Source organism: Dama dama, chromosome 16 (assembly GCF_033118175.1).
Source record: "Dama dama isolate Ldn47 chromosome 16, ASM3311817v1, whole genome shotgun sequence".
Classification (NCBI taxonomy): domain Eukaryota; kingdom Metazoa; phylum Chordata; class Mammalia; order Artiodactyla; family Cervidae; genus Dama; species Dama dama.
In genome coordinates this window covers 24347635-24366938 of record NC_083696.1, presented here as the reverse complement: position 1 = coordinate 24366938, position 19304 = coordinate 24347635, and the positions used below count along the sequence as shown (strand labels likewise).

The 19304-nt window shown below is 42.1% G+C and overlaps 1 protein-coding gene and 1 long non-coding RNA gene across 5 annotated transcripts in view; one reads left to right on the top strand and one right to left on the bottom strand.

Annotated features, from left to right (window-relative positions):
* SYK (spleen associated tyrosine kinase) overlaps positions 1-19304 on the bottom strand; it is a 105116-nt gene that overhangs the window by 67371 nt on the left and 18441 nt on the right. The gene's annotated exons all lie outside the window — the stretch shown is intronic.
* LOC133071419 (uncharacterized) lies at positions 8903-17450 on the top strand. Its single transcript, XR_009696419.1, has 4 exons — positions 8903-9403; positions 12852-12871; positions 13617-13658; positions 17355-17450. It is a non-coding gene; the product is annotated as an uncharacterized LOC133071419 (long non-coding RNA).

Genomic DNA, 19304 nt, shown 5'->3' with positions numbered 1-19304 from the left:
TGTGCATGAAATTTTCCAGGCAAAAATATTTGAGTGGGTTGCCATTCCCTTCTCCAGGGGATCTTCCTGACCCAGGGATTGAACCCACACAGATTCTGAACCATCTGAGCCATCAGGGAAGTCCCAATCTGGGGAAAGCCAGATAACAAGTCATGAGGATGTTCAAGCAGCTCTTTGAGGAACTGAGGCATCCAGCCAACAGCCAGAGTGGACTTGCCAGGAGGAAAGCCACCTCAGAAGAGGGAGGACAATGGGCTTTCAGACAATGCAGCACTTGTGACTGCAGCCTCACAGGAGACCGTGAGCCAGGCCAGGCCACCTCAAAACCTGACCCCCAGCCACTGTGAGGGATAGCACATGATTATTGCTGTTTTAAGCTACTAAACCAAGGGAAATCAGTTGTGGAACAACAGATAACTAATACATCATGTGGAATAGGGTCAGATGAGAGGAACAAAGCTGCTTCATAAATATCTGAATGACTTGTTGACAAACAAGGCCCCCAGATCTTGGACTGAGTGAGGGAGGTACCTAGAGGCTAGGTTCTGGCAGAGTCAGAATAAAACTTCCAGGTATTGAGGCTGGAAGAGATGAACCCCTAAGGTCAGAAGGGAGGGAACTACGGTACACGTACCTAGTGAGTGCCCCTAGGAACTGCCACCTCAGTCTGTTTTCCTCTATCCCCACTTCACACTGAAGACCATCAGAGGCACTGACCCCAAGTCCTGCAAAGGCCTTGGTATCCCAGCCTGGAAACCGGGATCAGAGGCAAACCCCAAAGTTCAGAGTAAGTTACTGTCTCTGACAACATTGTAAGTCACTCACTTTCATAGCATCCTTTCCCATATTCTCTCTTCATCCAATGCATGAAACAAACCATAGTTGGCTGTCATTATTTGTGGTTATGTTCTATGGTGGTGCTAGTGGTAAAGAACCCGCCTGCCAATGCAGGAAAACATAAGAGATGCGAGTTTGATCCCTGGGTTGGGAAGATCCTCTGGAGAAGGGAATGGCAACCCACTCCAGTATTCTTGCCTGGAGAATCCCATGGACACAGGAGACTGGCAGGCTACAGTCCAGAGTCACAATGAGTTAGGCACCACTGAAGCAACTTAGTGTGCATATATACGTTCTGTATAGGTGCTGTGAACAATGAATTTTCAAATGTTGAACTACTGCTCGTAGAGAAAGATTGGGCTGGGTTCTTTCGAGCCTCTGATCCACGATATTTTTGTCAACAGATCAACATATAATTTTGTTTTATGTGTGTTCCTGTTTAAAGAAACTCATTTCATAGACATCATTGACATCAACAGCTCACTCATGGCCAACAACACTATAATGTATGCCGGAGGGAAGCTTATCTAGTGTTTTCTCCATAAGTCACTTCACAGCCTTCTTGCCCTTAGAAACACCAGACAGCACTTCAGCACTATGCTTGGGGCCCTTTTAAACAACAACAACAAACACACAAAAATATACAAAAAACATGTCATGAAAGAGACCAAGGAAAGGATACTTGTTTGCAGGACGAGCTGAGACAAGAGGACAGAGTGAGTCTTCATTCAACCTCAGCTGGAAACAACTTGAGTGACTCACATTTTTCACTGTCCTGTGCATGTAGACAAATGACCACAAAAGCGAGGTGAGTATTGATGTGGGGGTTGCAAATCTATTTTAGCAAGAAGGTGAATTTGTAAAAAGGGAATCCATGAATAATGAGGATCGGCTCTATGTGACTCTCCGTCACTCTCTTCCACTTGCCCCGAAGAGCCTCCACTTCATGGGTAGAAACACAAGGATGCCTTGGTATAAGGGATTTGCCGGTAGCTCAGTGGTAAAGAATCTGCATGCAATGCGGCAGACTTAGGTTTGATCCCTGGGTTGGGAAGATCCCCTGGAGTAGGAAACGGCAACTCATTCTAATATTCTTGCCTAGGAAATCCCGTGGACAGAGGAGCCTGGTGGGTTACAGTCCATGGGATCGCAAGAGTGAGATATGACTTAGTGCATAAACAACAGCAACATAAGATTGTGTACTTAAATGTATTATTCTTGTTTTCTAAATCTGTGTTCATTTCAGTGCTTTTAAACTTGGTATAGAACTATAGAACTTGGTATAAACTAGGTATATACAAAGCCTATGTCTTTGTAATTTTTTAAAAAATTTAATTTCATTTTTTAGAGTGAGGAATATTTTTATTGATCATAATGTCTATCTTAATCATAGATTCCATAAAAATCCCAATATTTTAATGCTAAAAATTTCAGCTACAAAATGATCATTTGCTTATTTGTATTTTTTTTTCTTTTTCTCCCTCATATTTAAAAAAATTTTTATTGTATATTTTAGTATTGTTGATGAACAATATTATATTAGTTTTAGGTGTGCAGTAAAGTAATTCAGTTATACAAATACATGTGTCTATTCTTTTTCAAGTTCTTTTTTAGAAACCCCATCTGCCCTGGTTATCACCAGCCCTGACCTGCACTTCAAGGCTTTTCTTAAGACCCATCAAACCATGGCCACTGCAGGTGCTGCCCCTGACTAAGCATTCAGCCCCTTCTACTTCCTGTGGAGAACGTTTCAACAGCACTTCGCACGTTAAAGGTGGCTGATTTCTCATCATAGGATCAGTTTCCCCTTATGACGGAGGTGACAGCGGCAAAAGTAGATGGTACTCTGGGGGGAACACCATCTGGGGAGAATTTCTGTCCTAGCCCTACCACTTAGGGGAACAAAACCAGGAAGATAGAAAAAGATATCTTGCTCAAAGCCACACAGGCACCTCAATGCAAAGCAACCCTGATAAAATTTGCCTGGGAATTCCCTCTGCAGTTTCAAGCTGAGAAAATTAAGTACTTGGACTCGGGTAAAAGGCAAAACCGCATCTGTAGTTTTGATTCATTTTCATATGTAAGAGGACAGAGTTTGGCCCGGGGCAGGAGAAGAGTTCTTCCTGGGCCAGTCAGGTTCTGGCTGATGAGTTATGAGAAATGACCAGGCGCAGGGAGACGCAGGGGGACCATCCCAAACAACACCAGCAGGTGACTGCCCTCCATCCGTCTGCAAAGGGCCCTGGGCGCTGCCCTCCGCAATAGGGTTTGGCTGCAATTAAAAAAAACAGGTGAACAGACCTGCGGCCGCAACACGGAGAAACAGAACCCAAGTCCCCAGCCTGAGTTGGCCCCAGGTCCGTCCAGTTTCCTGAGTGATACCAGCTGGCCTTCTGGGAGACCACCCTGAAGGGCTGTCCCCAGGCCCTCTGAGGCCTGCTGGGCTGGCCGCACTGCCTCAGACCGGGACTCCCGAGGCAGCGGCATACTTCACAACTTCTGCGGAGTGGCCCCTGTTCTGCATTTGTGGTAAAGCACAAAGATTCTTAGATACAGAGACACGCATTTAAGAAACAGAAAGTAAGTCTGAGGCTGGAGAAAACATGATGTTACACTGATATTTAGAAGAGATGAGATGTTCCAATACTTGAAAATGTTATCCAAACCTTCAAAACCAAGTTATTTGGCCTTGCCTTCAAAACCCTGAAGGAATGCATCAAGGAAATACTGATGTATCTCAGCCAACATCTGGATTTTCAGGCTCCACAAAGATGTTCAAGAACTTCTTTACTATATCCACCCAATACTCCCTCAACATAATTGGCATAAATCACAGATACAATGCCTACAGAAACATTAACACTTAACATAAACTCTCAAAATATTTGGTTACAAATAAGCAACCAGCCAACCATCATGAATTTAATTTCAAAATATGAATCATTTATTCATTCAGGATGTTTGTTGGGCATCTTCTATGTGCAATTCATTTTGTCGAGGACCCCATGGAATAGGAAGGGGACTTCTCTGCCTCCAAACAATGAGTAAGCAGAAGTGGCTCATGGGTGGTAGGATCTTCTCCGGGGGCCCTGCTTCCATCCCCAGGACTGTGATTCTCTACTGTCTACATTTCTCCTCACCTCCCAGTGTGACTGGCCAGAGCCACTGCAGATGTAACTTGGCGGAAATTCACCACGCTGTGCGCTTGAGGCTCAGAGCTTGAAATGGGGCTCCTGACCCAGCTTGGGCCCAGAGATACAGCATACAGAAGGCAAGTCTGGATTTTAAATAACTTCCTGGCAATTTTCAAGCACTTTTTTGCGAACCTCTGCCATAATCCAATATCTCATTTCCCAAGTGGGGCTGGTAGAGAGAAAAGGGAATTGAGCTGTCTCCCTCCAGGATGTAGGGAAGAAGGGAGTCTGGAGATGGGGTGAAACTGGGCTGTCTGCTGCCACAGCAGGGAAGGGAACCAGGGAAGAAGATTAAAGTCCCCTACATGGTGCCTGCTGACCTCAAGGCAGGAAAATCCAGCTCCAACTCCCTTAGGGAGGGAAGGTTATTCAGAAACTCCTCTGCCAGGGCACCGGGTCAGAGGCATGCTCGTCATGAAGCTGGATTTATGCACAAGGACTCAGTTATTAAAAGTGAGCTAGATTCAGTGAAGAATCAGTGGGCACAGGAACACATCCAAGTGGTCGCTAGTGATGCCCCCTCATGCTCTCTTGGGGTTGTTGACTGTGGGCTGAAGCCTGGGTCAACCCAGAGAGGTTCCTAGGACATCTCCCCACCTGCACCCCCCACCATGAACTTCACTCAACCATTGTGTCCTGAAAACCACCTTGTCTTCCACTCTGCTCTGGGGAAATTTAAAAACAACAGATAAAGTCACAGATGAGAGAATTCACATTGTTGGTGGCTGATATCCCTCACTGCCCTTCTCTTCCTTTGGGCATATCACATAGGGAATTTGAACAGGCAGCAAAATTACTGAGTTTTCCCTGGTCCTGATCCAGATGACCCTCCAAGACCCCTTCCCACTCAGAGAACGTCTGGACCTGTTGGCAAAGCCATGGTCACAGTGACTTGGCCTCTCCTGTCCCTTCTGGTGGTGCCTGGAAAAAGATTTTAGCTTCTGAGCACTATTTTACTTTCCTGTACCCCTGCCTCATTCACACGATATTCACAGGGATCCTGCAGCTGCTGGAGAAACCACACCATGTTATTTAAATGACACATTTAAATCAAGAGGCACAGTGGTAAAGAATTCACTTCAATGCAGGAGACTCAAGAGACACAGGTTCAATCCCTGGGTCAGGAAGATCCCCTGGAGGAGGAAATGGCAACCCACTCCAGTATTCTTGCTTGGAAAATCCCATGGACAGAAGAGCCTGGAGGGCTACAGTCCATAGGGTGGCAAAGATTCAGGCACAACTGAGCATACACACATACACACACAAATGAAAGGATTACAACTACTAAAAGTTTTACTAGGCATATATGAAAAATTGCCATCACTTTTTTCTGGTCGGTGAAAGAAGAATTATGGGTGATTCATGATGGCAAAATACTATAGAAGCTTATGATGGTATCCTTAGATTTCATAAACCTGTGACATAAATATATCCAGTGCTTCCATAGCTGGCAAAGGGTTCTATGAAAGAGAGAGAGATGGTCTGACTACACAGCAACCATAGGCAAGAAGTAGGATGGCAAAGACCTGAGTCCCGCTCTTCTGGGTATGTGTTCAGTGGGAAAAAACTGCCTTCACAGGGCAGAGAACACACAAGTGCACTCCCTGAAACACAAGTGCACTACCCTTCCTGCGGGCAGTCACAGAGGGGAGAGCTCCAAGGTCACCGTTCTGGATTTCCTTGATTCCCACACATCTGACCTACCTTCCTTTCCTGGATTCAAGTGCAGGTCTGCAGTTAGAAGCCCAGGACAGCATGGAGTGTGGGAAGCAAAAAAAGCCCAAGACAGAGAGAAGTGTTTAAAGGGAGAATAGGAGATATGGAGAGAAAGCAGAAGACAAGCCTTACCAACTGGAGTACTTCCTGTCTGCGCTGTGTCTGCAATTAGGGAAGTGGGCCTTCTCCTCCCATCTCAGCGAACCAGCCAGAAAGCAGAAGTGCAGATCCCCACACAACGGGCCTCGTTCACTTGCACATACAAATCGACACCCCAGGGACATGGAACCCACCAGAACACACAGCGTGCCAATGGCTGAGCCTGCTTGACGGAAATTCACCCTCCCAAGAGTTCTTACTGAAGGAACTGTGTCCTGAAGTGCTAGGTGTGTGTCTGACTCTTTGTGACCCCAAGGGCTGCAGCCCACCAGGCTCATCTGTCCGTGGGGATTCTCCAGGCAAGAACACAGGAGTAGATGCTGCTGATGCTGCTGCTTACTCACTTCAGTCGTGTCCAACTCTGTGTGACCCTATGGAGGCAGCCTGCCAGGCTCTTCTGTCCGTTGGATTCTCCAGGCAAGGGTACTAGAGTGGGTTGCCATGCCCTCTTCCAGGGGATCCTCCAGACCCAGGGACTAGAGTGGGTTGCCATGCCCTCCTCCAGGGGATCCTCCAGACCCAGGGACTGAAGCCGGGTCTCCTGCATTGCAGGCAGACTCTTTATGCTGAGCGACCAGGGAAGCCCATAGAGTGGATAGCCAGTCCCTTATCCAGGGGATCTTCCTGACTCAGGGATTAAACCTGGGCCTCCCGCATTGCAGGAAGATTCTTCACCGTCTGAGCCACCAGGGACGCCCAGAAGTGCTAGGTGGGGTACACCAAAGTCATCTTGGTTATTTTATACTTTAAATAGCCCTTGCGTGCATGCATATGTGATAAGTCACTTTAGTCAGGTCCGACTTTTTGAGACCCTATGGACTGTAGCCCGCCACACTCCTCTGTCCATGTGATTCTCCAGGCAAGAATGCTGCAGTGGGTTGCCATGCTCTCCTCCAGGGGATCTTACCAACCCAGGAATTGAACCTGCAATTCTTAGGTCTCTCGCATTGGCAGGCAGGTTCTTTACCAGTAGCGCCACCCGGGAAATCCCTTAAACAGCCCTGCTGCTGCTGCTGCTGCTGCTAAGTCGCTTCAGTTGTGTCCGACTCTGTGCGACCCCATAGACGGCAGCCCACCAGGCTTCCCCGTCCCTGGGATTCTCTAGGCAAGAACACTGGAGTGGGTTGCCTTTCCTTCTCCAGTGCATGAAAGTGAAAAGTGAAAGTGAAGTTGCTCAGTCATGTCTGACTCTTAGGGACCCCATGGACTGCAGCCCACCAGGCTCCTCCATCCATGGGATTTTCCAGGCAAGAGTACTGGAGTGGGGTGCCATTGCCTTCTCCGTTAAACAGCCCTAGGACATTATAAATATCAAATTCCACCTGAACTCTGGATCAAATAAGAGAGAAATCCTAGGAAAGGACTTATCAGTGATCTTAGGATGCTAATTCCTGTCTGGAGACTGGAGAGGTGAGCAGATATGGTCTTTATGGCAGGAAGGCCAGAGTTCAGGGTCAGAGTACCTGTGTCAGCCATCTCTGACTCTGCTCTCAGACCTCCTGGCAGACAGCCACCCATAGTACCAGCAGGAGACACAACATCAGAAAGGGCCTTTTATGAGGTCCTTCAAGTGGAGACAGGAGGTGCTTTCCGAGGATCTACTAAACATCCACATGCTCTGCAGGAAGCACAAATTTGAATGTCTCACTCCAGGCTGTGCCCTTCCTTTCACCTGGAAAAACAGCTGGGAGGAGCCTAGCCAGGCTTCACCCAGAAACAGGTGAGGGAATGTCCTTGGAAAGGCAAGATGGAGAAACACCCTCTCCAGATACTTGAAGCTGGAAGGAGTTCGGTGGGTGGTTTACTTGGGTGAGGCCAGGACACTCGCAAGGATGTGTTCAGAAAAGTAACAGTAGCCAACCTGTACCTAAAGCTAGCAAAAATGATAGCTCAATGCAAAAAAAGCATTACCATTTTACGAGTGATAAACCCAAGGCACAAACAGGCTTCGTGCTGACATCTGATGACTGTGAGATGGATGATGACAAGGATGGCAACCAGAAGCAGCTCCCTTGCAGGGCATTGGCTGACCTGCACAATATCCCTAAAGGTAGTGGCTCTGTAATCCATAACTCACATATCCGGGTATTGGGCTCTGAAAAGTCAGTTACTTCTCAAAAAACGCACAGCTATTAGTGGGAGAGCCAGTGTGGGAAGCCAGCCCTTCTCTTAGCTACTGCCTTTAGGACCTCAGCTGAGTGTGAAAACACGCTTCTATCAGCACATCCAAATGCAAGATCAGGGCTTTGCAACACCAGCATCACCAGGAACTTGCAAGAATTTTGGTTTAAGAACTCCATCCATATAACTGCTGAGGACAAAAAGGCTAAGCCCTCTCAGACAGTTCTCTCTCCTCCTCATTCCTGCAAATAATGCATCACCAATCTCATGCATCTTATCTTCTAACCTTCTAAACACGTCCACTCTTCAAACAAAACCTAATCATACCACTTCTCTGCTAAAGATTCATCACTGCTCTCTGATCTCAGGATGAACACCAATTTCTTAGCATCCACATCAGTTACCCTCAGATCTCACTATCCTGGGCTTTCTCTGTACAGCATCCCAGATGCACTCAGACCATCCACCTCCCCTCAAGGTACCAAGTGCCCTTCTGTTGTAATCCTGACCACAGTTCTGACTTAATTTTAATTTACCTTTACTTAGATGTGCGTGATTATTTGATGAATTCCTATCTTGAAAAATGCAGGCTGAGATACCTATTTATCCCTCTCTCTCTTTTACTTTTTAAATGAACTTTTAATTTTATGATATTATTTAGATTTACAGAAAAGTTGCAAAGATTGTACAGGGAGCTTTCCTATATCCCTACATCCAGCTTCCTTTATTATTAACATCTTACATGATTATGGTACATTTCTCATAATTAGTGAACCAACAGTGACAAATTATTATATTATACTTTATTATTTTCTTTGGGTTTCCTTAGTCTTTACCTAATGTCTTTTTTTTTTTTTTTTTTTTCTGTTCTAGGAACCCAGCCAACATATCATATTATACTTAGTTGTTATACCTCCTTAGGCAATTGTTTGGCTACAACATGTTCTCAGACTTCCCTTGTTTTTGATAATCTTGACAGTTTTGAGAAGTACTGGTCAAGTGGTTTGCAGAATGTGCTTCAACTGAGGTTTGTCTGATGTTTTTCTCATGGTTACACTGGGGGTTATGTGTTTCGGGGAGGAAGAACACAGAGGTAAGGTGTGTCCTATCAACATGGCTTGTCACCACTGATGTTAATCTTTGATCCTTGGCAGAGGTGGTTGTTCTCAGGTTTCTCCACCATAACGCTGCTCTCCCACCCCATCCCCTTTCCATATCACCCTCCTTGGAAGGAAGAATTTCTGCATGACCTGCACTTAAGGACAGCTGAGATACCTCCTTGAGGGGAGAGTATCTATATCAATTGTTTGAAATTCTCCTGCAGAGTAGATTTGTCTATTCTCTCCATTTATTCATTTATTTAATAATTTATTTAGGTAAGTATGGATTCCTTGTTATTCATTTTTTATCCATTAGGTGGTAATCTAATACTACTTTATTTTGTGGTTTAAATTACTCCAGCCTGGTTATGGGAGCACTTACGGCTGGCTTCTGTGTCTCTCTGACACACCTCCATCACTGTGGGGCTTTTTGAGCACCTTTTTTTTTTTTTTTTTTTTTTACCTTTGGCATGACAAGATACTCCAAGCTTATCTTGTATGTTTCCTGTTCCTATCCCAGAATCTATGGTTTGGATTCCGTTTTCTTGAGAGGGTATTAGAAACCAAGATCTGGGCACTAGGCAAGCTTGCTGCTACCACGATGTCATTATTTCTAGACCTTGTCACATGACAGAGCAAAGAAATACATGTGTCTACTTAACCTGTATATGTAATACATGTCTAAGGTATTTCTGTATATATCCATCTGTATCTGTATTAATCCACATGAGAGTTTCTACTGACGCCTCCATTCCTGTTTTCTGGAAGAGAAAATTGTTGAAAATCGATATAATCTCTTCCTTAAGTAATTCACCAATGAAACCTTCTTTTCTGGGTGCTTTTTTGGGAGGGAGGTTACAAATTATTGATTTAAATTGAAAAGACATGGATATTCAAGCTAGTTTTCTTTCTACAAGTTTCAACAGTTTGTGTCTTTCAAGACAGACTACTTCACTTAATTTACCACATTAGTGAGAACAGAATTGAGTTACAATATTTCATTATTGTCCACTTGTCCACTGAATCAGTGGCACTAACCTCTCTTTTATTTCTGATATTGCTAATTTGTGTATTCTCTCTTTTTTGCTGTTTACCTTAACTAAAAGTTTTTTAAGTTTATTGATCTTTTTCAAAGAACCCCTTTTGAATTTTGTCAGCTTTCTCTATTGTCTTCCTGTTTTCAATGTCAGTTATTTCTATTTCAATTTTAATTATTTATTTTCTTCTTCTTGTTTTAGAGAAATGTGCTCTTTTTTCCTGTAGTTTTCTCATGTTAAAAAACAGGTTGCTGATTTTATATTTTCTTTTTATCTAACGTATGCACTTAATGCTATAACGTGTGCATTGCTTTTGATGCACCCCATGAATTTTGGTAAGTTGTATTTTCATTTTTATTCAGTTCAAAATATTTTAAAATCTATCTTCAGACTTCTTTCTGAACCCACATTGTATTTCAAAGTTAGTTGTTCAATTTCCAAACATTTGGGGATTTTATAACTTTCTGTTGCTAATTTTTGGTTTAATTCCATTGTGTTCTGAGAACATAATTTGCATTTGTTTTTCACTTAAATTTGTTCACATGGTTTTCAAGAATTTGTTCTGTCTTGGTGAATGTTCCATGTGAGCTTGAGAAGAATGGGTACTGGCACACAAGCAAATATCAATAAAACTAGTCACATGAATTTTTTTGTTTCTCAAGAAGTGCATGCATATATTAATAAGTGTTATGTTTGTACTATACTGGTGAGAAGTAGCATTGTTTTAAAAACAATATAAATATCTTAATTTAAAATACTTCATTACTAAAAAATATTAACCATCAACTGACCCTTCAGTGAGTCACAAAGTTTTTGCAATAGTAACACCAAAGATTACTGATCATAGATCACCATATCAAATATAGTAATGAAAAAGTTTGAAATATTGTGAGAATTACCAAAATGTGATGCAGAAACATGAAGTGAGCAAGTGCTGTTGCAAACACTGCACTGACAGAATCACTTGACATAGTGTTGCAACAAACCTTCAATTTTTAAAAAGCATCAATACCCATGAAGTACAATAAAGCTAAGTGCAATAAAATAAGGTCTGCTTGATTTTTTTCATTGTTGGATTGGATATCTTATAAGTATCAAGTAGATGAAACAGTGCTGCTCAGGTCATATATATACTTTCTGATTTTCTATCTACTTCATATATCAATTTCTGACAGAGGTGATGGAAATTTTCAGTTGTAATAGTGGATTTGCCTAATCTCCTTGCAGTTCTATCTGTGGTTGGCTTATGTATTCTGATGCTTAAACATGTGCACACATGTTTAAGATTGTTGTGTCTCCTTAGATAGTTGATCCATTTATTATTATGTAACATGCCTCTTTATCTCTGATAATCTTCCATTTTCTGAAGTCTGCTTTGTCTAAAATTAATATAGCTGTTCTGATATTCTTTTGATTAGTGTTAGCATGGAATATCTTTCTCCATCACTTTACTTTTACTTTATATGTGTTTTTACACTTAAAGTGGGTTTCTTGTAGATAGTAGATAACTGTGTCTTGTTCTTTAAACCATTCTGACAATCTCTGTGCTTTAATTTGTATGCTTAGACCATCTGCATTTAAACTGATTATTGACTTACTTGGATTAATATCTACAATGCTTGTATCTTTTTTTTTAACTCACTGCTATTTGCTGTTTCTTTTTTTTCTCCTGTTTTAGCTTTCTCTGGTTTTAATCAAGCATTTTATATCTTCTCAGCATATCCTTTAAAAATTTTAGTGATTGTCCTGTAGCTTACATTATACATTTTAAAACTTAAATTCCATCTTTAAGTAACACTACACCACTTTACATATACAAGGACCTCATAACAGGGTATTCTCAATTCCTCCATCCTATCTTTAAAACAATGCTGTCACTCATTTTGTGTATCCATATGCTATAATAATCCAATATGCTGTTACTTCTATTGCTTTAAACAGTTATCTTTTGATCAATTACGATTATGAAAAACAAAATAACTTACTTTTTTTTTCTTTTTTCACATAGATCCAAGCTTTGGACCTATATCATTTTCCTTTTACTGTTAAATAGTAAGAATTTCTTTTAATATTTGCTGTAGGGGCAGTCAGCTAGTGGTGAATTTTTTTTTAAGTCTTTATTGAGTTTGTTACAATAGTATTTCAGTTTTATGTTCTGTTCTTTTGGCCATGAGGCATGTGGGATCTCAGCTCTCCTACCAGGAATTGCACCTGCACCCTCTGTATTGGAAGGTGAAGTCTTAACCACTGGACTACCAGGGAAGTCCCCAAATTTTCTGTTTCTGAAAAGTCTTTATTTATCCTTCACTTTTGAAGGGTAAATTTGATGGATATAATATTCTAGGTTGTTACTTTTTTTCTCTTTTCTTTCATATCTTTCACCACACCATTTCTCATTTGCATTGTTTTTGATGAGAAGTCTGCTATGATTCTTATCCTTATTCCTCTGTAGGTAAGAGTTTCAGTTTTGTTTTTTCAACTGGACTCTCCTACAAGTGTATCCTTTATATTTGAAACAACCAGTCCCCCACCCATCTCATTTACATGCCAAGTCAGTATTCCTCAGTCATCCCAGGGTCAGGTACCAGGCAACTAGGAACAGCCTGCATGCACTAGAGTCCACTGAAATTATTCAAACTAGCCAATTCCAAGCTTACTTACTCTATCTCACTTGTTCTTTCCCACAGAAATCACAACAAAGGCTCTTGTAAGTATTTTCTTCTCTCCCTTTGCATCCTGGCAAACCCTGGTGCTTCCTAATGTAGCCCTGCATGGTGTGCTATACCTCCTATTTCTAGGGATCTGTGGATATAAAAACTTCTGTCTTCATGACAGTTATTTCTGTGCCTGTGTGTCTTACCATACCCCAGGTACCCTTAAAACAAGGTTTTTAGAGATAAAGCCAGAGAAAGTGGAGACCTTCCTGAGACTATGACTCACTGAAATTTCTCTCTTTCAACCTAGTCCACAATTGGCCTCACCAAAATGATCATCTAAGAGTTCTGTCTCTTTAGGGCTCCAATAGCTTCTGCTCTAGGTAAGCAGGATTTGGTGTTTCTGGAAGCACCAAACATAACATTTGGTCCATAAACATTTCTCAAATGAATAATGAATGAGTGAGTGAGATGTAACTGCAGTTTTATCCAGATGGGTGCCCCAATTGCTCATCTCAAATCTAAAATTTCTAGGTGGCAATCTGTCCTAACACCTCTGTTTCCTAAGTCTAAAAAAAGTATCACTGATTCTCAATTGGTCCAGCTTTGTAATAGTCTAAGAATAAAAGTGACAACACCTATTTTAAGTTCTTTACTTGTTGGAGCTGAAACTGGAAGATGGTGTCTCTTTTCTTTACCCTACTGGTGTCTATCCTATTAGAGATGGCCCACCCCACAAATATTTGGCAGATAAATAAATAAATGAATAAGTAATAAGATGTGATTACTCCTTAACAGATGATCCATGTGCATTTGTCAAGTGAAAGAGTGAATAATCAGGTATGATTACTCTATAGTAGATGGTCTATAACTACATCATACCTATGAATTTATGAATGAATTAATAAATGATTCAGATGTGATTATCTGATCCATAAACATTTGTCAAATGAATAATGAATGAGTGAGTGAATGAGATGTGATTGCAGTTTTTTTCCAGACAGGCAACCCATCTCAAATCTAAGGCAACCCATGGGTGCTTCAGGGTCCTAAGTCTGGTCCACCCAATTTCACTCTAAATAACTAGAGAACCCAACCTCTTCTGACATACAGTGCAGACCCTTTCTCTACTTTCTCCCCAGGAACTCTAAGACCAGTCCTAAACTACTTCTGCCTCAACTGACTGGATCTCCTTTTTTTTTTTTTCATGTGGATCTGGAATGCAAAAGGAAAAAAAAAAATTACACTCCCCCCAGTACAATACAGTTAGAAAACCTTCATATGTCCCATTTAGATACTGTCCAGTGTTACTTGCACACGTGTATGCTAAGTCACTTCAGTCATGTCTGACTCTTTGCAACCCTATGGACTGTAGCCCACCAGGCTCCTCTGTCAATGGAATTCTCCAGGCAAGAATATTGGAGTGGGTTGCCATGCCCTTCTCCAGGGGATCTTCCCAACCCAGGGATTGAACTCACGTCTCTTAAGTCTCCTGCATTGGCAGGTGGATTCTTAACCACTAGCACTACCTGGGAAGCCCTGGTTAATTAATAAATCATAATCTTGTCCCAAATTACAGGGACATTGTAGACCTTATTGTCTTAATTCCCTTCTTTTCCTTCTGCATAACTATTAAAAACATTTGAGGCCTAAACCAAGAAAATTACAATAACTCTGCAAAATTAAGGGTCTTGTGCTTTGAAAGCAATGTTCACATTTCCCTTTTACTTGAATAGCAAGATCAAGCTGCATTTTCCATGCCCTATTTTAGGCAGTCAACCCACTTGTAGAGTCACAGAAAGTCTTGCATTCTTGGGGTGGAGAGGTGGTCTGTGACAGGGTCACAGGACCCAGCTCAAGACAGAGTCCCGGGGTCCAAACACTGACTCCACTGCTTTTAAATCATGCAGCTGAGCCTCAGGTTTCTTCCTTAGCAAAATAAGGATCATTTTGGAACCCACTTCCAATAGTGGTGTGGGGATTCCATTGCCAATCTGTGTGAAGTGCTCACAGTGTATGGCCTGGCACCTGGGACATGCCCCGGGTTGATAATGAGGGTGGCCTAGTGGCAGTCAGGGTAACAACAGTGCACACCTTCACTATTGGTGGAAATGACTTCCTTGGGTAGATTTTCTCATCCTTTCACTCCTAGGATGGCCTGTTCACCTGTCTCCATGGTTCTGTGGCTGTAAGCAGGCTCAGATGACACCATAATTACAAGTGTTCCCCTAATGCTAATTGTGGTGGGAGGGGGATAACTATATTATTATCATGCCTTTTTTCAGAAAGGAACATTGAGGTGTTTAGGGGTGAAATTTCATAACATCTGTAGTTTACTTGGAATGCACTTCAGGAAAAAAAAGGCAAAATAGTACCACAGCTAAGCTTTGAGTATTAGGGTCTGCTTATTAGAAAATATTCAAGATAAAATGTAAGTTTTTTCATGCAAAAATATTTTTAAAAATAAGCATAAAATGCATCTTGCATAATATGGGCTTTAAAGACAAATTTTAAGCCTGTCCTTATCAGCCTCCACTTTGACTGCATGAGGGTCCATGATTATACACGAGGACATCTCTGGGTTTTATGGATCTTACTGGAAAAAGTGTGGATTTATGGGTCTTACTAGGGCTAACCAGATGGCTCAGATGGTAAAGAATCTGCCTGAAATGTGGGAGACCTTGGTTCTATCCCTGGGTTGGGAAGATCTCCTGGAGGAGGAGATTCCAGTATTCTTGTCTGGAGGATCCCATCACAAAGGAGTCTGGTGGGCTACAGTCTATGGGGTCGCAAAGAGTTGGACATGACTGAGTGTCTAAGGACAGCACCTGGGTCTTATTGGAAAAAGTGGGGATGACAACAGCCTGCTAGACCCAAACACCCTCCCTCCAAGCACATAAAGTGATGGACAGTATCAAAGAATTAGGTACAAGAAACTTTGAAAACAGAGAGCCTGAAACAAAAGATTCTCTATTATGATGTTACCTAAAATATTTTGTTCACAGAAACCTCCAGCTGCTAAAATGACTACCATTTTACCCTCCAAGGAACATACGACCTTTCTCACAAGAATTGTTTAGGTTCAACATTTCCCACCTAAAAAATAGGCTCTGCTCCCCCTAGAAGATGTCCTTCTCCTATTGGCTGGGTGGTGCCCACCTATTTAGGCAGCACTGCTTACGCTCATGTTGCTAGTTAATATTTTATTTTATAAATTGCATCTGGACTGGGGGAACTATAAATTTCTGACAAAAACCAAAGCTTTGGCCTGTTTCCAGTGGGACCCTGAAGCTGTCTTGAATATTGTACAAGGAGAGTGCTGGCTCCCCAGGCATGCTCCAGGTGTGGACCTGTCTCTTTACACCTGAGCTGTATGATGCAGTAAAGACCTCACTGGAGGACAATGCTTGTCGGCATCCTGCTGTGCAGAGGGGTTTGTGTCTGACAGCCTCTGAGTCAGCCTAGGCCAAATATGACCTGTGAGGACTGAGGGGTCTGAATACAGTGGGCCACGAGGACCTTCTGGTGGGTGCATATTACTGTATATCATTACCAGCTTCCCACTCTGCAGCTAGAGGGGAGGGAACTTGCCATAAAATCAGTCCCTGGTTATGATAAAGATATTTACTTAAAAACACTGGCTATGAAAAATTAATCTCTCATAAGAAAAACACTTGTGTAAGAATTTGATTCTTATTTTGAGAAATCAGGAGGTTTGCTACCAAGTTTAAACAGAAATGACCTTGATGAAATGTCAGGACATGATTTTTTTGATGTGGACCATTTAAAAAATCTTTAAAGAACTTGTTACAATAATGCTTCAGTTTTTTTGGCTGCATAGCATGTGGGATCTTAGCTCCCCAACCAAGAGTCGAACCTGCATCCCCCACACGAGAAGGAGAAGACTTAACCACTGGACTGCCAGGGAAGTCCTACTGTTAGGACTTTAAATACTGATGAATTAAAAGGATTCACTTGACCTCTGGACCTGTTCACCAATGTCCTCCTGGTACCAGAGTAGTGACAGGCACACGGTAGGAGCTCAAGAAAAAACATGCTAATTTAATAACTATACAAAATGCAAGGCTGAGGAGATGTTCACTGGATTATAAAACAGTCCATTTGTTTCAAAACCATGTCTCATAAAAACAGTCAAATTTTACTGGGTTTTAAAAATTATTTCCCTGATTTGTACAAAAATGAAATAAAATACAGCCATCCCTAGTTATTTGTGGTAGTTATGTTTTATAAAGTTGCCACTAACACTGGATTAGCAAATATTGAACCCATTGCCGCTAGGGGCAATACACGGCTAAGTTCCTAAGAGTCTCAGAGCATCTTTTCATCAACCAAATAATACATAACCTTGTTTTATGGATGTTCCTGTTTAAAGAAACCTTATTTTATATATATATATATGTATATTATATATATATATATATATATAGTTGATTCGTTAATATTGAACTCACAACAAAAGCCCTATGACCCATGCTGAAAGGAAACTTATCCTACACATGTGTTTTCCCTGTTAAGGTACATCACAGCCTTCCTGAGCGCAGCTCACCAGACGGCACTTCAGCACTGTGTTTGGGAGTCAATTTAAACAGCAAAATCATCAACAAAAAGCACAAAAAATACACTACTCAATTGATGTCAAAAAGAACACTCTTCTTGGGGTGAGCTGAGAACTTCACCTTATTCAGCCTCAGCTAGGAACAAGCACATCAGATGACTCAAGTTTTCTGCTGCTCTGCACATGTCCACAAAGAGCCACAGAAGCACCATGGGTACTGATTCAAGGATCACAAAAAAAATTTGTGATGAGTAGGCAAATTGACAAATATGGAATCTGCAGAAAGTGAAATATAAGTCTTAGATTCATTTTTTATTCACAAGGGGGCTCAGTGGTCACAAACTAGATGGGAAAGTACAGGCTATTGTAAAACATCAATACAAGGGTTAAGAGATACTAATATTTGGAAAATTTATATCTCAATTCATCTCAGCTCCTGATAACCACGTTTTCCTTTATTTGCTTTGCTCTTGAATAAGATGTGTCTTGGCACTCTCAAAAAAATGTAAGCAGTATTTACATTTACTAAAAATCAGTCTACTATGTAAAAAAAAATCTGTCTGGTTTACTATCGTGGGTGTTGATGTTTGCTGTAGATGAGCTGTACAGCTGACAAGACATAATCAACGCCACGTACACAAGGCAATGCAGCAAATAAGTAAGGGAATAAGCAGACTTTGCACCCAGAGGGGCCTGTTGCTCACCAGCTCTCCAGCCTTGAGAAGTTACTCTCCACAAAAAGGGTAGGACTTCTACTTTATTGGGGATGCTCTTCTTTTAGAGGAAAGAAAGGGAAAAAATGGTAAATTGGCAGTGTTTGTTAATTATAAGTGATGTTGCACTTTTCTGAAATTTTTAAATGGTTGCAGTGAAGAATAAATGAGATTATATCTGATCAAGACCTGGTGCTGGGCCTGCTCTTTCTTTCAACTTGACTGTAAACCGTTTAAGTGCAGAGAGGGATCTTGGCTACTGCAATAGTCCCAGCACCTAGCACCGTTCCTGCTGGTGAGAGGTATTCAGTGAATCAATATAATGAACAGATCAAGAAGCCAGCCAACAAAACAGCCTTGGCTGGACAGGTAGATTGGAGAGGCTGGCAGAAGCAAAGAGTGTCACATGAACTTTTTTGGTCATTCTGAAGTTGTTTTCTCTGTGTTTGTTCTTAACTGTTCCTGTAGAAATGTAGTTGTTCCATGAAAATGCGAAACATGCTAGGTTGTCATATATGATAAATATCAAAATATCAGATAGCTTGGATGTTGGTAGAGTAAAGATGTCACAATTCCCTTCACTTTAAAATCACCCTCTAGGAAGAACAAGAGAAATGCCATGGAACTAATAGACCCTACTCACCCTGATCAACAATCTGAGGGGAGCAGCAAGATGCAGCAAAGGCTTGTCCTGGGAGCATGAATACCTTTAAGGAAGATGGTCAAGGAAGCAGAGGTGCTTCTGCAGACGCCAAAGCCTGCAGAGCTGGAGCTTCTACTAAGCAGGGGGAAGGAAGCCAGCCATCCCCTGGGGGTAGAGAGGAGATTCTAAATGTCTGGCAGCCTCCCTGAAAGAAGTAATCAGTCCAGTTCAGTTGCTCAGTGGTGTCCGACTCTTTGCAACCCCATGAACCGCAACACGCCAGGCCTCCCTGTCCATCACCAACTCCGAGTCCACCCAAACCCCTGTCCATTGAGTCGGTGATGCCATCCAACCATCTCATCCTCTGTCGTCCCCTTCTCCTGCTGCCCTCAATCTTTCCCAGCATCAGGGTCTTTTCAAATGAGTCAGCTCTTCGCATGAGGTGGCCAAAGGATTGGAGTTTCAGCTTCAACATCAGTCCTTCCAATGAACACCCAGGTCTGATCTCCTTTAGGATGGACTGGTTGGATCTCCTTGCAGTCCAAGGGACTCTC